At 35.8% G+C, this 14,430-nt stretch overlaps 1 long non-coding RNA gene across 1 annotated transcript; it reads left to right on the top strand.

The window, feature by feature from the left end:
• The first annotated feature begins 11,193 nt into the window (after positions 1 to 11,193).
• Positions 11,194 to 14,335, top strand: LOC105439312. The gene is made up of 3 exons (XR_004063639.1): positions 11,194 to 11,295; positions 12,859 to 12,983; positions 14,186 to 14,335. It is a non-coding gene; the product is annotated as an uncharacterized LOC105439312 (long non-coding RNA).
• Positions 14,336 to 14,430: the final 95 nt, after the last annotated feature.

Raw genomic sequence — 14,430 nt, 5'->3', positions numbered from 1 at the left:
CTCTCCGGTAGATTAACAGAGAGGCAGACAATCCCACTCTACATCAATACGCCAATCAGAAATTCGGACCAATAAAATAAATTTTACTTGGAGCTAATTTGGTGTATCCCAGACTGATGATGACAATGGTCAGATAATAGACAGTTCTGAGGAAACGATTGGGTCAAAGGGTATCGACTAATTCGGGTATCTCATTTGAGATGATTAGGTTTAAATCCATAGTTACCTGGTTGGCAATATATCAAGAAAAGTCGAGATTTGTAAACTTTGAAACAGAAACATCTCGATAGGAAAGAATTACTTACATAGACACTTGATGGTTTATGAATTTGCGCGTACTCACTATACATTTCACAGGAAACATGGTAATATATACAGTAGTATTTTCAGTTAGAGTGGTCACGGAAGTATAAGCACTAGTCGTAGTAATCTTAGTTGAAGTAGAACTAGTAATGGAAGAAATATAAGTAGTATTGGCAGCTACAGCAGCAGCAATAGTTGTAGTAGTAGTTTTAGGGGTTGTAGGTCTTTGATCACGGGCTTAAAATGCTTCTTGATTAAGGAACTCTACTGGTTACGTCTACAACAAGAACAATAACACATTCTTTTTTAAGGTCTTCAAATTCTTAATCGTCATGGCACCTGTCTACCCTCCAAATATACACACCAGTTCGTAACCTTCACTGAATAACTGACAAATATAAAAACTAATTATTCCTAAAACAAGACTCTCATCTTCCGATAAATATTTTATAGTGGCTGCCTCTAAAACAATATCCTATTTTTTATCAGAGAATTAACCTCTTACCTCTTTTTTTTCTGTGTAAATTAATGTCATTTACCTATTTTGTGAGTTTACATGTTTTTCTTCACAATCGGCAATTTCAAAAGCGCAACGGTACTCTTCTGTTTTGATATGATCGATATTAATTTTTTTTTTTTTTTTAATATTAAGGGATTGTAGTCGTCGTCGTCGTAGTAGTAGTAGTAGTAGTAGTAGTAGTAGTAGTAGTAGAAGTTGTATTAGTTCTATTCGTGTTTAAGTAACGGTAATATGCTATTATTATCATGATAAGTAGAAATAGCAGAAAGAACTAGTAAAGGAAATTAAAATATGATTGTAATGATAGAAGCCATAACATGAATACCGTCAGTATGATTATAATACAAATATGATATACCAATCACCCTAACATAAGAGATCTAAACCAACCAAGGACATTTTTAAGTAGGACATACCTCTCAATGTTCTTCAATAAATATTAATTGTAATTCTATACATTGTACTTACTTGAATACTGCTTTTGAAAATATTTTATTTGAACAAAACTTCATCACATCCCACTAGCCTTCAAACAATTTCTTTCTGTTTCGAAACCTTTCAATACTAGTGGATTCGAGAAGAATAAGTGAGATGTTTCAGGTGGGTAAGAGAAGAAGTAAACTGAAAATGGAGACGAATGAATGACGAATATAAGGAGAGATAGATAAAAGATAGAGACAGACAGAGATATAGAGACACAGACGGAGAGAGAGACAGAGTTACAGAGAGACAGAAATGAACCGTATCCATGAGTGAGTACTCCCTTTTGAAAAACGTAGGATATTCCAATGTATTTGTTCAGTAAGCTACACTGCATTTATAAAATAAATATTTTGTATCTGAAAACGTATCACAGAATGCACACTCTACCATTGGTTTGATGTTTGTAATTTAATATAGGTTTTTGTAAAAAGTTACATTGGAATGTTCGACTTTTCGTGAGGAGTATATCCTCACCTTTCTTGGATACATCCCCCCTTCTCTCTCTCTCTCTCTATATATATATATAATAACCCTAAATTGTCCTCCTAATGACAACGTCTACTAATGACTCATTTTTTTATGTGTGTGCGTGTGTGTGTGCGTGTGTGTGTGTGTGTGTGTGTGTGTTTAGCACGTAGCCTGAATGCACAGTCCATGTGCACATAAATTTTCGTGTATATCTGTAGATAAAATATTATTAACTTTTATTTGTGGCCAGCAAATGTTCAGACCTGTCGATCCACCTCATTGAAATTTCAGTCGAGTTATGATTTCAAGGTGACTATTTATCAAATTGCTGTTAAACATTTTAAATTTGTAATATATATTTCAAAGCTGTTTTTATTTAAAAGCACGGCTCCTTTTGTTGTCATCTGTTTTAATAGATGTTTTGCTACAGAGGGGTTTAGTGCCACCTAGAGTTTGATATTGGTCATGTTTGTCGGCATAGTTTGTTCTGGGAGGCACGTTTCCATTTTACACAATAGCCTAGTAAATATTCATCACTGCTTCATGCAAACTTGTGGCGCAGGAGTCTAACTGCAAGTGTATGAACGTGCTTCGCCTTTATAATCATTAATCACCCCCAAAAACATGTTTATGCGGGTAAATGAAATAAAGGGGTTTCTTTCCGTCAAACTGATAGTGTGAACTAAAAATTCAATAAACGCTATTACCAACTGTGATACCAGCTGGAATGTGAATCTAGCAAAATTCACACCATTCATTTTCTATTAACAAACATCTAATTTTTTTTTTAAAGCATCATGCCGTATATATTACGTTAACTTCGAATTCTATGAGCTGTTGTGTAAAACTGAAAGGCGCCTCTGTGGGGGGGGGGGGTCGAGATAAATACACTGTATAGAGAGAGAAAGAGAAAAAGAAAGAGGAGGGCGAGAGAAAGAGAGGGAGAGTGAGTGAAAGAGAGAGCGGGAGAGAGAGAGATGGAGAGAGAGAGAGAGCGAGAGAGCGAGAGCAGGCGGGATTCCCCAGTTCCCGAGCATAACAGTACTGCTTTGTAAACAGCTGTGCATTGCGAGTACTTGTATGCCTACATTTCGCAATAAGTGGGAATTCCCAAACTTCCATCCACAATAATAGCGAAAAACAGGATTATATCATCGAGTTACGACCATATTTGTTCATAAGTCTACTCTAAAGATTATCTCGGACATGTTTTGCCATACCGAAAGGAGGAATAGACGTAGATCGTAAGCATAGAGCTGAAATCTTGACTAATTCTGAGCGCAGGATTTTGTGCCATAGAAACGCAATTCAAGATCAATGGTGAGTTTTTATTTAATTCAAATTTTGCAATTTTTGTTATCATTGTATATTGTTGAAATATCATGAAAGTGACTTTGAGCCAAACGACATGTTTTTATTTAAAAACGTCACTCATTCAGCTGAGGTTTGTTGCGATTACTGTTCCTGACTTCCAGCCTAAACACCGTCAGTTTCATTTTTTGTCTAAATATCCAAAATTAGACAATTGTGAATCGATTCTCAGGGGAGAATGGACAAGTACCCTATGAGTGGCATCAGGCACGTACGCAGGGGGGGGGGGGGGGTTGAACCCCCTTCCCTTCAGTTTTTGTTATATGTGTATTTTGAAGCAACCCCACCCCCACCCCCCCCCCCCCCCCCTTTGTGATTTTTTTTATTATTTGTTTTTATAAAAAATAAAAAAAATACAAATAATACCAATGGCTGACCTAAGAAAGGTGACCTCCCCCCCCCCCCCCCCCCCCAACGGAACAAAATGTCAAATGTTCAAATTTCGCGACCAAAAAAAAAAAAAAAAAAGTGTCCTCTTACTTTTAACTAAGCTTTTCAAATGAATGAATGACGTTCTTCATTTTTAGTATGAAAGATTTGGTTATGTTCACAAGTATGTAGTTTGTTAACTCAAATGCTACATTAATTCCAATCAACGTTTATTATTAAACAAAGAATTAAATTTTGTAATAGTAATATATGCATATAACAATTTTAGTATCTCAAGTGTGATCTATGTTATGCCAAAAACGTCTTTCTACTTTGTTTATGGCTTCGGAAACTTCATGAGGCTATTTGAAAAAAGTATAAATGTCTATATTTTAAATTTAAAAACCAATTACCTTCTATACTCGTAATACGTCATTACATATAAAACAGTATTTTTTTAAATAGTCCACATTAAATTCAAAGATACCACATAATCTGCATACATTTACATAATTTCTTTCTTCTCTCATTTTTTCTGTTACTGTTTTATGACATTTATGACTATTTATGACATTTTTTTAACATAAATTACAGGTACGGTTGGGCCTCACTTTATGTGAGAGGCAGGAAGGCGCCACACTTCGTATTCAAATGTTATGAATAACTTTATTCTGGCTCTAAAGAGGAATACTGGGCAAATGTTGACAATATCTATAAAGGTCGCTCTCTTCACTTCACTCTTATGCCAAACTCATAATTTCCCTTTGCCATCTTTTATTTATCAATAGTTCATGGCAAGATCCCTCTAAGATGAAAATAGCTCAAAATGTTCCAGTTTTTTAATTGGTGATAAAAGCGAACAAGGTAATATAGACTAGTATCTTTATTAGCCACCTTTCTCAACAATTGGGCAAAATTGTTTACACCCGTGTCGGTCTTCAAAATTCTTTTGACGACTGCGATGTGTTTTCGTTAAAGAAAACATACGACGACACATGCGACGCTTTCATTCATAGACAAAGTCGCCAGACCAATAGATAATTTCTCTCATTCAGTTGGTATCTTCCTGGACCTCTCCAAGGCCTTCGACACGGTTGATCATGATATGCATGTACTTCTCTACAAACTATCACACTACGGTGCACGAGGAAAGGCCTTGGAGTGGTTCAGGAATTACCTTACAAACCTATAGCTCAGCCTCTAACGCGTTACAATGAGGGGTTCCTCAGTGTTTGCTCCTTGTTCCCCTATTTTTCATTATGTAATCAATGATTTCAAAAATGTTTCTGATATCTTTTACCCTTCCACGCGCTGTTACTTGTAAGAAATCATGTTTTATATAGATACCTCGCTGGGAATTTGCCATTGATAGGCCTTTGGCCTTTGCTATTCCCTTCACATTATCCTCAACTGTCACGTTTTGTGTTGTTCTTTACTGCATGTTTTTTAATTTGTTATAATGTAATATTTCGATTATTTTTCCTCATTGTTTTACACATTAAACTGTGGTAATGAGTTTTTGTGGAAATGAAATGAATTGGATTGAATAAAATGAATAGTTACTGCTCTAATTATTATTATTCTACTCATTATGTCTGTCTTGCTATCCTCATCGTACAGGCGAAACGTTGGCAGAGTTCCGTCTGTGTACGAAGTAAGATGCCAACACTCTCCACCGAACTTCTCCAGAATTTGAGTGATGTTGATGATGAAACTATCACCATGGAGATGAACGAGGACGCATCACTTCAAGAAGCGGAAATAATATTCTCATCAACAGCCTGTCTGAATGCATCCTTCCCAATGACAGGGTAAAGTTTACCCCCGGAACCCCCCCCCCCCCCCAAAAAAAAAGGAACAATAAACAGCCAACCAACGTATAAACAAACAAATAAACATCGACATAACATTCAATGGTTACAATAACAATTTAAAAAATGATGATGTTGATGATGATATTTATCATGAAAATGATACTGCTAGTACTTACACTCTATACTTCTATTAATAATATCATTGTTGATAATAATGATGACAATAATAATGATAATATTCATATTACCATAATCAATATTAAACAATGATTACTACTTTAACTATCATTGCCATTGCCATTACGATTATCATTATCATAACACTATTATTCTCAGTGTGAATTTTAAAAGTACTTTCATCATGATAATAATTATTATCATTATTTTAATTATCACTATCATTATTATTAACATTAACATTATCGTTATCATTGTTATTATTATTTTTGTTGTGTTTAGACCACACGAGGTCAATGGCTTAAACATGGATCTGAAAGCAGCAAGAAACGCATTCAAATTGATTATCTCGAAGAAGAGGCTCCTTGAATGGGTAATTTCACTTATATTTCATAGGTTAAAATGTATCATGAAAGGGTGGGAAATTAGGGAATATTCAAATTCCATTCGGCCCTTGATCTTTAGAAGAAGAATAAAATCTAGTAAAGCTGTGATTGCAGGTGATTTAGACTTACCTCGTACATTCCTAAGTTTCGAGTAAGGCTTCCCCCAAATCGCCCCACTTACACTTTCGTTTTCTCCTCTCTCTCTCTCTCTCTCTCTCTCTCACTCTATCTCTCTCTTTCCTTTTCCTCCTTTTACTCTCTGTCTTTTTCCTTTTCACCTCACTCTCTCACTTTCTCTTTCTTTCTTTTTTCTTCTCATCTCTCTCCCTCGTTTGCTCCTCTCTCCGTAACTCTGTGTTTCCTCTCTATCCCCTCTTATGCTCTTTCTCTCTGCTCTTTGTTCTCACCCTCTCTCTAAAATATGCACTGAGAACTTCCATCGTGGTTGTTGTACGACCCTTCCTCCTGAGACAAGTATTGCTCCGCCTCAATTCCCATACTTAAAACTTCAACCCAAGTCCCGACACTATACCTAGTAACTAACCATAAACCTAACCTTAAACATAGCAAAACAAATACATTGCAACCTTTACCCTATAACTCTGTAACTTTGACACTATAAAAATCGGAGTTATAGACCATTTTAATAATGTAATCAAATTGAATGCATACATTTTTGTTAATTGCCATGTAACAAATTATTTCATTCACCTGTTTAACCTTAATGACATTACGAAAACGATCTATTGACACCAGATCAAAATGGCGGATCACCATTTGTAGAACATGTAATTAATTTATAGATATCGAAAGTCCTGTGCAGAAACATTCAACTTGAGCATTGGTGTGACGAGGATCTTCGTTTCTACCTCATCCTTCTGGAGTGCCCTGTTTTCAGGTATCCTCAATTTGAGTGGTGCCGGAAGGTCTTGACCGCTATAGGCAGGTTGCTGATAAATGGTAAGGATAACTATGGAACGAAAATACTTCCAAATACACTTCACCTTTAAAAACTAACTTAGTTCTGATCATGTATTTTTTTTATACTTCCGAGAACATATTGTACAGCAAAGAATTATTTTGTTTTGTTTTAGCTTTTTTTTTAAACAAGTAATATAAAAAACAGCTTAGGAATGGAAAAATTAAAAACCCTGATTAAGGCTAAAAATCGTTATTTGGTTAAAAAAAAGGACCTAAGAACTAATTTTATTAGCCTTATGAAATGCCAAGTAGTGTTTTTTTTTTTTTCACGTCTATCTTAACCTAAAGAACGTTTCATCTTTACAAAATAAAAATGTAAATAGAAATAGGGTTTCCATTCTAATTTCATCATTATTTTTGATCACTCATAATCATTATGCGTGCATTTTTTAATTAAAATTGAAAATCAAAGCGATCCATTTAGATTTCATTGAATTGACAGTGGGCGTCATTTTACGAAACCGTCAAAAGTACAAGTTCGCGGAAAATCCAATTAAAAAGCGTGTATGAAAATTGACACTCATTTCAATAGAATGTAATGATGACTAATTCATGAAGAAATGCCCAGGAAGATTAATTTTGCCATCATTTATCTAAACTTCATGCGGAGATTCTGGCGATGGAAATCATTTGAGCCGACTGGTCAGCTGGTGGAAATTCGAACCCGCGGCATTTCGCGAGACAGTCGTAGCCTATCGGGAAGCTGTCAAACAATTTTCGGTTTCTGATAAGGACGACTTCGGGACCTATTTAAAAGTACTGCAATGTCTCAACCAGGTAAATACCTCTACAATGGACAGCAACCATGATGGCGTATCCAGGACTCTTCGGCGGAGAAGAATAGGGAGAGTGCACAAGTCAGAATATTCTATGATAAGCCAAAGGTCATTAGGTGTGTGCGTTTGGCACGCAAACAAAATAAAATGAAATGATTATTTTAAAAAAAGCCCATTTCGCTCTTTGGCTTCTTATCCATACTTTTTTTTGGGGGGGGCACATTTCCGTAGTGCTCCCGTGGTCAACCACGATTATTTTAGCAGAAGCACACAAGCAATACAACATTTATAAATCTTTGGAAGTTGTAGTCACTATACACTTGGGAATTTTAAAATGGCCCAATCAGCAATATCACTGTGGTGTAGTGGTACTAGTGTACAACTCTCTAAATAGAATTTGGAAACGCCCCCCTCTCAAAAAATGAAATGGAAGCTCTTATTACCAATCATGTGAAAGAATACGTTTTGACTGATACGAAATGATATCAATTTTGCCGAGAAACCTTATACAGTGTGTATTTGGTAAAATATTATATCTATTTGGACCTGATAGATATCGCGCACGTGACGCGCACGTGTCGCGACGTCCCATATACATCTTTTCGTGTACAGTGCTTGTAATTTTGCCAAGACTGGGCCAACTTTCTTATCACTTTGATGATTCCAGAACCTTGCAGTATACACCAATACCTTATACGCTGAATGATCAAACTTTTGGGATCGATTCCACAACGTTTCTTTCACAATGCAATCGCATGACCATAACTGATGTTTATCTTTAAGACAATTTTTATATTTAGTTTTTCCAACTTTGCTTCAGATAAATATCCAGCATGACCTCGTTTCTATTAAGACGTTCTACATTACTAATCTGAAATTCGACAACCTAAAAGATGAATTGGATCGCTTCATGCAGCCTGGATGGACGGTAAGACTTATTTTGGAAATACTAGAAAAAAAATTCTTCTGATTTTACGCCATAGATATGTGCTGAATTATGTATTAGCACTTATTTTTGTTTCTTCTTCCAAATTCGTGAGAAAATATTTAGCGCCGAATCAACAACCACCCCCCCCCCCCTTCCCCTTGCGCCAGCGATCGGAAGCAGGCCCGTCTTCTTTTTTATTTAAAAAAGGTTGAATTTACCTGTTTGGGGGGCCAGGGGGTCCTGCACCCAGCCCCCCTAGATCCGCCAATGCAAGCGTCTATTATCACGGAATCGGGTATTATCATTTGTTTTTGTTACTGCTTATTTAAATCTACCAAAGCTTATCATATCTACTAAGTATATGCTGAACAAAAAAACAAAAAAGGAATGAGAACATTTTTCCAGACAAATCACATTCATATTTCGTGCTATCTTTTTTTTAAAGCTCCATCTGGCTCTTTCCTGTTTTACATTTTCTCTAGCTTCTGTTTAATTCCGCTGATTGGATTGTTAATTTTGCTTTTACCTTTGCCTCATGTTTATTTCGTAAATGGTTTACACAGTAAATGTTTTAAACGACCGCGCGAAATAATTCAAGCAACGAGCTGGAGAAGGGGGGGGGGTTGGCGCTGCTGTGACCACCACGCCACTGTATAGCAAACATGAGTATGGAGCTAGCAACCTTGACAACATGGGTAGTATGACGTCACACTTCGGTACTCTCATCCCGCTTTTTTTTTCTCGTCCAGTTGCAGGGATCATCCATGTCTTATCCATTCATCATTGATCTGAAAGAAAAGGCAAAACTGTTGAAATACAGTCACAAGACACAGCAAGAGGTATGCGTCAATGAACACAATTAAAGTGTCGGGCACATATCAGTAGGTATTTCGACTTCGATTTAGATAATACAGATTATTATAATAATAAAATTACACTAACAATAAGAATAAGGATAAAGGTAATTTCCAATAATATCCACACAGTCTATCTCACACTTGAACTATAAGAACAGAACTGAACTTTAACTTTACAATTATTATCTTTGAACAATTTTAAAACTTATTAGATTGCCATGAAAACGGCAAGGGAAGCGATGGAAACGCTGTGCAAACTACGCTTCAACAATCGGTTCATCCCTTCCCCCCTACGCATCCCTTTCATGCCTAATCCACGCCTTGAGCTCGTCGTAAAGCGGGACGACATCTTCGGAAGGAGTGTCCGGGAGCGACTCTCGGAGATGTTGAGGCTCCCCAAGTGTGCCCTTCAGAAACCTCTCAGGGTTATCTTTGAAGGGGAAAGGGGTGTTGACGAGGGAGCACTGAGTATAGTAAGTAATTAGTAGGATAACAGATTTAATATAGTAAATAATAGTGTGATAAAGGATAATTGTAGTAAAAGATTGGATGTGGTCATACATTAGTGTGGTAAAAACAAATATCCTGAGGGATACTCATGGTAGAAGACTAGTTTGTAAGGGAATGGTGTGAAATGTTTTTAGTATGGTTATGGCATATTATGTCAAGATGTTAGTATTGTGAGAGATTAGTGTGGTAAGGGATTAATGTAGAAGATAATATGGTGAAATATTATCGTGGTTTTGGATTAATATGGTAAGGGGTTAGTTTAGTACTGGGTAAGTACGTGTAAATAATAATGTGATGAAGGATTAGTACACTAAAGGTGTTGTAAGATATATGTGTGATAAGGGATCGGTATGGTAATTGATTGGTATTTCAAACGTATTAGTTCTGTAAGACATTAATATGGTCATAGTTTAGTACGGTTAATAATTTGTATGTTAAGTGATTAAAGATGATAATAATATTTATAATAATAATGATGACAATAACAACATTACAAATGATAATGATAATTACAAAATGATAATAATAAGGTGGTTAATAATATAATCGATTATGTAGCTCAGATACTCAACTGCTTTGTGGTATATTATTATATTGGCATTAGTCCACCACAGCAAAGATGAGTATATTCACATAATAAAGTGTGTGTGAGACAATGAGGAGGCATCTTGGTGAAGTGGTTCATTTACTTGACCAATGGTTGGGGGTTCGAATCTCAGCTCAGTACTTTCTTCCTTTGGCAAGACATTAATCCACATTATTTTGCCACTCTCCACCCAGGTCTAAATGGGTGCCTGGCAATAGGTAGAGTAATAGGTATTGCACTGCAGGGGGAATTATCATCATTATCATTATTAGTAGTAGTAGTAGTATTGATATTGTTGCTAATGTCATTATCGTAATCATTATTATGAAGAACATTTTCGTCCCTTTACATCGCACAGTCTACTCTCATGTAAAATTTCAATTATGTTTTTGACATAATCCCCTTTTTTCGGATTCTATTTCGATAAATGAAAGGTGACAGTATCTTGCCTAAAAATAAAACATTAACACAAATGAAATTCCTCCACATGATATTCCGAAAGTTTAAAGTCAACAGAAACAACAACAAAAATTAGTATAAAAGGAGATGTCTCAATCATATACAAAAGTGTTATATAATTATGAAATTCATATTTTTTCTTCTTCCGCAAAAAAACGACTTTGCTTTGTATACTTTGATTTCTTTGCTTAAACTTTAGGTATTTTTCCGGCTCGTGTTCGACGAACTTCTGGACCCAGAAAAGAACGTCCTTTTCCGATATATCAACGAGCATGACCCTACCCAGTCACAAGTCTGGTTCAGAGAGGTAATGTATGTTTTGTTGTTATTGTTTGTTTTTTTTTTTTGTTGAACGACATTAAACAAATAATACCCAGCGGTGAGGGCATTAGTAAGAATAAACCCCACGAGGTACCTTTGGAATAGTCTAACACGCCCAAGGCGATATCCGAGGGTGTTTGGACTGTTTTGAAGGTACCTAGTGTTGGTAATTTTTACTAATGCCCGAACAAAATTATGTGTATTATTTGTTTTATAAGATAATGTTTTATTTGTTTTATAAAATGATGTTTTATAACATGATTTTGATAATGACCGGTCATTATCCAATTATGCGTTAGGCGAAATAAATGCCTGATCACGTGTACGCTCTCAACCAATCATTTGATTAGGATCCACGTCATCATCTTATAAACATTAATATATCCCAACTCATTGTCAGCGGGTTTGTCAAGACAGGTACTTGACCCTTAACATAAAATAGGATATTTGTTCGAGAGCATCATATTGGCTGAGAAGCTATAACTTGACACTACACATTTTAGATCGTACACGGGTGTGTATTATATAACAACCCTTTTTTTGCAGTGTACTGTGCGTATAAAAAAAAATACACACTTTGAAAATATCCTCTAAAATTGTATATGCTTCTGCATAAATTTTGCTTATGAAATTCTGATTGACGATATATTAAATCGTATGGCACTAAAAGAATTGAACATAGTCAACGCTTGAGTGTGCACTAGCTAATTTCGAAAAAATAGCGAAAATTGGTCAGCGCAAAATATATTTTAGCCTTGGATTCGATAAAAAGTAAAATAAGAAGACTAAGTCACAGACAGACGACATACATTTGTTTACATGTGAAAACAATCGAATAGAAAGATTTGGGCTTCCTTTTTTATGATATTTGAACTATAGCTTTATGAATTTAATGAAAAACCTTCGCCTACATTGAATCAGAATTTCGAAAACCAACGCTAGGTAGATTCAATAGCCTTGTGCTACCAGATTACATAATTATAACATAATCTGAGCATGATTAGTAGAGGCAATATGATAGGGATTGGAAATGCTCCCAAGTTCATTCTTAAAGCGATCGTGATAAAAAAAAAACACGTTCTATCAAAGCCATACTGTACTAGAACACTTTTCGCCCCTCTGTCCCCGGAAGTCGCTGCTTTTCTTTCTGCGCTGTTGGTTCGTTGGAATTAGGTATTGGGTTACGCACTGTTGGTAAGTTGACCATAATATGCACTATGAACATGACGGACAAAGAAAGCGGACAAAATATATAGTTCCTCATTCTACCCTCCACAATTGCTATGGTAGACAAAGGAACATCCCTTCACTGCTATTATGTAAAAATGTGTAAAACAGGTGAATATGCATGTGACACCTGTTCTGTCCGTCATGTTCATAGTGATGACGCTGTGCAATAAAAAATACGCTAGGGCAGAAGTCCATCAGTTTAGTATCGATTTAATACTAAGTACAGTATTCCATGCAATTAATATTATTTTGTGTGCAATAATGCATGTTAAAATTAATCATTGCTTTATACAAGATAATAATTGTTTGAATATAACAGGAATGCCCCAACAACGATACAGCGATGATGTGTGGTCTACTGTTTAGGTTGTCATTGTTCAACAACGCACTTGTACCATTGCCAGCTTTCCCACAACTGCTCTATGCGAAGCTCCTAGGAAAAGGGTAGGAACAGTTTTTTTTAAAATAAATTATGCAATAATTTTTAGAGGTGTCGTGGTTATTGGTTAATGCTTAAATAATTAAGCACTTTCTTCTGATAATTCAAGGTGAGCTCACTTTATCTTTCTTATGACTTTCGTCCAATTTCAATTTCCACTTGAATTTGTTTTATTTCAATAATTATTTTCATTACACTAAAATTGCAAGCATTTTATTTTGACATGTTGCTTGTTATGCCAGCCTACAATATTCCATCGTTTGTTTAAAACCAGCGTTACCATCTTAAAAAGAAGTTGTGTTTCAATTCAATTGCTACTTAATTATCTACTACTTACTTGGATTTCATCTAACGATGCTTTTAAAGACAAAGCTTGGTCGTCGATCATTTGGAATTAATACAGCTTCTTCACCCTATCGAGTAATTAGCATCAAATTAAACTGCATATTTACGTGTGGCAAGGAGAAAGTGGAGTCCAGATCGACAATTCAATTAAGAACAAAACAACCATTATGATAGGATTGTGGCCAGTCAGAATGAAATGCACCCCAAGGGTGACATGAGTCAGTTACCCTATTCTGATACCTTATCAAAATCATACACGAATACAGCATTCATCCATGATTTAATCATACCGATTCTGAAAAGAATTCACTGAATGTATTGATTGATATCACCATCTGTAGCTGGTAAACTGTTCCAGGTACCAATTAGTCGATTTGAAATAAATTGTCCACACATTCAGCATTGCATGTAATGCAACTAGATATCAACGAACACTACATGAAGTTTGTAAATAGCTTCGTTACGCATGACCTCAAAATATCCACAGATCTTTTACACGATGGGTAGGTCCCACTTGTAAATTTTAGAAAGATCACTGCCGAAGTGATAGAGGTGCTTTAGAATACATTTTGCCGTTTGCCCCTTGAGAAGAATACTTCCTCCTGTGTATCAGATAAATGTACTGTCGGTGAATAAATGAATACTGTTTACATTACTTTCGTGACCAAGATACTGGTCAGTATTTGGGAACAAATGACCTTCATCAGATAGTATTTACCAACTGGCTTATTGATTGGAAGACTTGATATCGATTTGGATCAATCAAGACTATTTTGGAGACAAGATCCTGGAATACATTTCCTTTCCCTAACGCATGTCTGTTCTTTTTTTTTTTTTTTTTTTTTTTATTCTCGATCTTAAGCCCCGGTGAGGAAATGGAGGAAATTCGAGAGCTTGACAAAGACTTCGCAGATCAAATGTCGAAACTACTATCGACAGAGGAAGAGTTATTGAGCGAGCTAGAGCTAGAGCTAGAGCTAGAGAATGGAAAAAGAGACGAGGTCACCAAAGCAAATGTGTAAGACAAAACAAATATATGTAGACGCGATCGCAAAGGCTATCGAAAAGTCAACCTAGGGGGCACTGTTAAAGGGAACCAAAATCTTC

This window comes from Strongylocentrotus purpuratus, unplaced genomic scaffold, assembly GCF_000002235.5.
Source record: "Strongylocentrotus purpuratus isolate Spur 01 unplaced genomic scaffold, Spur_5.0 spur5_scaffold_12, whole genome shotgun sequence".
Lineage (NCBI taxonomy): Eukaryota > Metazoa > Echinodermata > Echinoidea > Camarodonta > Strongylocentrotidae > Strongylocentrotus > Strongylocentrotus purpuratus.
This window is presented reverse-complemented; position numbering and strand designations above follow the sequence as displayed.